A 4,722-nucleotide genomic window follows, 5' to 3' on the forward strand; every position below is an offset into this window, starting at 1 on the left:
TAATAAATAATACACACATACATCTATAATACATCGATATGAAATCAGGGTTGCAGATAAACGATCAAATCTTTAATTTAATTGAACACCGGCTTATAATTAACGTTTGGCTTTTGACTTTTGACTGATGAGTAATTAAGAACTGAAGTTGTTTAATTAGCTGATGGGAGGAGAAATTTGAATTTCAAGTATTGTCGATTGAGTTTTACAGAAATTTAATCAGTAGTTATTAATAGAGCGATTAAAAGATTTGTAACCATCGCTAAAATAATTCTATCAATCAATGGAATCCATGAATGAATAAGTGCAGTTCTTGATAAAAGAAAGATAGTCTTGTACTATAATACACAAAGTGTATAATCTCAAAGTCCCACTCAATGGCCGGTGTGCATAGTCGCTACTTATTTCTAAGATCGCATTAAGCATTTGCTATTCTTGTCTATACCACATTTCCAGTTTCTGTTGTGTACAGGAAACAGGAAAGCAAATATTAAGCAAAAGCAAAGGTGAGGTTCTTAAAAATAAGTAACTGAATGATAATTTGAATACCGGCTAAATGTCTATAAATATAGAACTGGCTTAAAGTCGCCTTTATGGTAAGTATCGTACATCGATGTATAATAGTATAGTTAATATACTTTCATCCATGAATAAATAAATTACAGTATCCTATAAGAAAAGTCGTTTAATATCAAAATTAATAATTCTAAATACCAAGTGAATACATAAATGTATAATAATATAGTTAATATAATTTCATCCATGAATAAATAAATTACAGTATCCTGTAAGAAAAATCGTTTAATATCAAAATGTATAATTCTGAATACTAAGTGAATACATCGATGTATAATAATATAGTTAATATAATTTCATCCATGAATAAATAAATTACAGTATCCTGTAAGAAAAATCGTTTAATATCAAAATTTATAATTCTGAATACCAAGTGAATACATTGATGTATAATAAGAGTTAATACAATTTCTTCTATAAATGAATAAATCCAGTATCCTATAAAAGAAGTCGACTGATATAAAAATGTATAATTTCGAATATCAAATGAATACATCGATGTATAATAAGAGTTAATATAATTTTATCCATAAATGAATAAATGCAGTATTCTGTACGAAAATTCATTTAATATCAAAATGTATAATTCTGAATACCTAATGAATATTATCTATTTTGTTGATGATTTTGATCTATAAATGAATAAATGCAGTACCCTATCAGAAAAGTCGTTTAATATCAAATTGTATAATTCTGAATACCTAATGAATATTATCTATTTTGTTTTTTAATTTTATCTATAAATGAATAAATGCAGTATTCTATAAGAAAATTCGTTTAATATCAAAATGTATAATTCTGAATATCAAATGAATATTATCTATTTTGTTTTTGAATTTTATCTATAAATGAATAAATGCAGTATTCTATAACAAAAATCGTCTAATATAAAAATGTATAATTCTAAATACCGAATGAATACCTCGTTGGTAGAATCCGAAATTTTGTAAGAACTTAACAGAGTCCCGTGAATGGCCCGATGGGACAGTCTAATGGTATCGTATATTAGGAAATCCGACGATTACGTTACTGCACTAGAACGATATCGATCCCCGCCGTCACTCGTCCGCGGCGAACGATTCCATGGGCGAGGAGTTATCGTCGAAGATAATGCGTGAGATTACGTAAAAAGAAAAGAAAGGAAAGAAGTGCGACAGGTTCGACATGTGACATCTGCATGCGTGCGGCTGGTTCTAGCGTGGCCTAGCGTGTACATACGTCAGGTCGGACGTTTGTCAGCTGAAAGAATTAAATGCGCTTCGGCGGAACGGCGGAATATTCGTAACAGAAGACGAGAACGCCGGTCCATGTTACTGCGCCTGCGTATTAAAAACGGTTACTCCTATTGGTCGTTACCACATGGTCTGATGTCAGACCATACCATAGGGTCTGTCCAATTCAATAATAACGAGATGCTCACGAGCTAGACGCTAGCCAGTTCTCTACGACGTGCCCGCGACGCTTGTAACCAGTTCCAACGAGGCGAACGTGAAATAATCGCATGTCGCGTATTTCACGGTTAACTTACAGTTTAAACATCGGTCAAGCTACTCGTAGATTTTTGTTAATTAAACGCCGGTCGGTAAACCTCCGCAACGAACATTTATTTCCGGGGGTGCAACATTAGGCAACGAAGGATTCATCGGTCGGAAAGGGACGTTCTCAGGATTATATTTCACGTGCGAGGTAAGCGGGTCTCATAGTGCTTCGCTTCACATCCGGCACGAATCGATACGCAAAATATTCGCTTGAAAATTTATCAAACCAATTCATCCAGAAATAACAATTTTTAGGTCCCGACCAGTCGAGGGGAATTTAACTATTGAAAACGCGAATTCTATCATTCCGCTGTTCTGTTATGAAAAAAACCGTTAGGACACCTAGTCTCCTTCGACTGTTATCATTTCCTATGATTCACCAGCAAATATTTACCTTCGCGGAATATTATGGTTGAAAAAAAATGTAAAACGCGATCGTGATCCGTCGGTTTCGTGACACACGGATTAAAGAGAGAGACCGAATTCGATTGGTTTACGTGGTTGGGCCGACGTAATAGGTTCACCGTAACGGTAAACGGGTTGCCCGTGAACAATTACTCCGTTCAGTCTCCGAAATCAATCGTCGAATCGCACGACGTTACACCGTTTCCGGTGTTCGTTTGAATAACCGAGGAATCGGCTGAATTGGCTGCGTCGAAAAAGACTGCGGCTGCATTATTCCAAAGCCTGATCGAATTTCAATTAACGAATTCCACAGCCACGTGAATCGCGAAACCTCTCTGAATGACAAAGACAGTATATTTTCTCACTTGGAAAATTGAATTTTAATTTGTTTACGGATGTAAATCCTTTGGATGTAAATTTCTTTTCACGACAGCTCGCAAGTTGAACATTGTGTCACGTGTGACGTTAAAAATTGAGTAAACTCTTATATACTACTGCGTCGTGCCATGCTCAACTGCTGTGACAAGTTTCTGTTTACCACACTTTCTTACCGAATACCGTTCAACAGGAATTAGTTTTTAGGAAAAAGGGCAGACGATTGTTGTGATACATTTTAGTGTCCCTCAACGCTGGACGCATTGGCAAAAATTTATTAACTGCTGGACGCATTGGCAAAAATTTATTAACTGCTGGACGCATTGGCAAGAATTTACGTAAATTCATATTCAATCGGAATGACAAGTAATTTCAATGTGAATCATGTCACGGAATTATTGAATCAGTCTTTTTTCGTTAACTGACAATTAAAAGTTTTATTCTATCTTCTAAAACAGACTGTAGGGACACCCTGTATAAAATTCAAACTATTCGCAATAAACAGTTTTTTTTTTTAATATAAAACTGTGTTTTATATAAATTACAAGCATTTCCAACCATTTGGTATCAAATTATGACTCCGTAGATTTATAATTCGTGACACGTGTAGATTCCGCGTTTAAGCAAATATTGAATATAAAAAAACGTCACTAGGTGATGTAACGAATTTTACATTCGGTGATTTTATTAATATATGATAATGATTCGTTGTAAAGTTCACGCTAGAAGTCGATAAAACTTGACCACGTACACACATCGATGCGAGCTGTACGCTATCTGTAAGTTCTGAGTACGTAACTAGAATCACTTCGATTTTAATCCGTAATAACTTTAGCGAAAATTGGTTCAAATGAACGTTGTACGGTTTCAAGAGAGACATAATTTGATATTACTGTCGTTAGTAGAAACGTAAAGGTAAAACATAGAATAGAAGCGTTAAAAAAAAAAATAGTTGTCGGTACATTATTTTTGATATTACTATCGTTAGAAGAGACATCAAGGTAAATGTAAAATAGAAGCGATAAAATAAAATAGTTGCCGTTACATTATTTTGATATCACTATCGTTAGAAGAGACATTAAGATAAACGTAAAATAGAAGCGATAAAAAATAAATAGTCGATAAAAAAGTTGATTTCGTTTTATATGAAGTCTTTCAAAGTTATCGAGGTACTTTTAATCTACGTTTGTAGAAGAATTCTATATTGATGATTCTGGTTATTTTAGTTTGCCTGCACCTGGCGACACGTGATCGACTCATGCTGAATAGTCATCGTTCGTCTAGCAGATCTATCTGTTCTTCATGATAGAATCGCGCGAATTTACGAACGCGTGTGATAAAAATGATATCAGCCAGATTAGATACCTAATTAATCTTGGAACGTGGTGTTCATCTTCGTTCCGCGCAAGGTCAATTATATTATTTAATCGGTTATGCAATTAATCGACTGAAGAAAGTCCGATAATGAATTATGTATGCAACCGTGAAAGTAACAAATCCTCTGTTTACGTCGCAGATAATTAATGTCGTACACCTTAACACCTGATATCATTTACATCTGATAACCATCAGAATGCACAATCGAAGTGCGTAATCGAATTTCCGCTGTAATTGTTAGTAGACTGCTTTAGGCGATTGTTAGGAAAATTTAGTACGCACGTGAGAAATGTTAATATGTATATGTATGATAATGTCCCAATTTCTAACCCTGTCCCAGTTTCTACTAACGGCTCTGTTTATGTAATCGTTTTATGCGTAAACTGAAATCAGTGAGTAGAAATTAAACCTACCAGAGCGATTAAATGGCCGCTTTTGACATTATTTTTTA

At 34.4% G+C, this 4,722-nt stretch overlaps 3 protein-coding genes across 6 annotated transcripts in view; 2 read left to right on the forward strand and 1 right to left on the reverse strand.

The window, feature by feature from the left end:
- Wbp2 (WW domain binding protein 2) overlaps positions 1-4,722 on the forward strand; it is a 59,762-nt gene that overhangs the window by 25,531 nt on the left and 29,509 nt on the right. The window lies entirely within an intron of this gene.
- The window catches only part of LOC113463911 (xanthine dehydrogenase-like), a 69,462-nt gene that overhangs the window by 25,114 nt on the left and 39,626 nt on the right, over positions 1-4,722 (reverse strand). The gene's annotated exons all lie outside the window — the stretch shown is intronic.
- FASN1 (Fatty acid synthase 1) overlaps positions 1,966-4,722 on the forward strand; it is a 14,731-nt gene continuing 11,974 nt past the window's right edge. The window contains exon 1 of the mRNA XM_018019526.2: positions 1,966-2,262. The gene's annotated coding sequence lies outside the window, so the exon portion shown is untranslated. The remainder of the gene's footprint in view (positions 2,263-4,722) is intronic.

Source organism: Ceratina calcarata, unplaced genomic scaffold (assembly GCF_001652005.2).
Source record: "Ceratina calcarata isolate Rehan_Ccalc_2016 unplaced genomic scaffold, ASM165200v1 scaffold188.2, whole genome shotgun sequence".
In the NCBI taxonomy this organism is placed as follows: domain Eukaryota; kingdom Metazoa; phylum Arthropoda; class Insecta; order Hymenoptera; family Apidae; genus Ceratina; species Ceratina calcarata.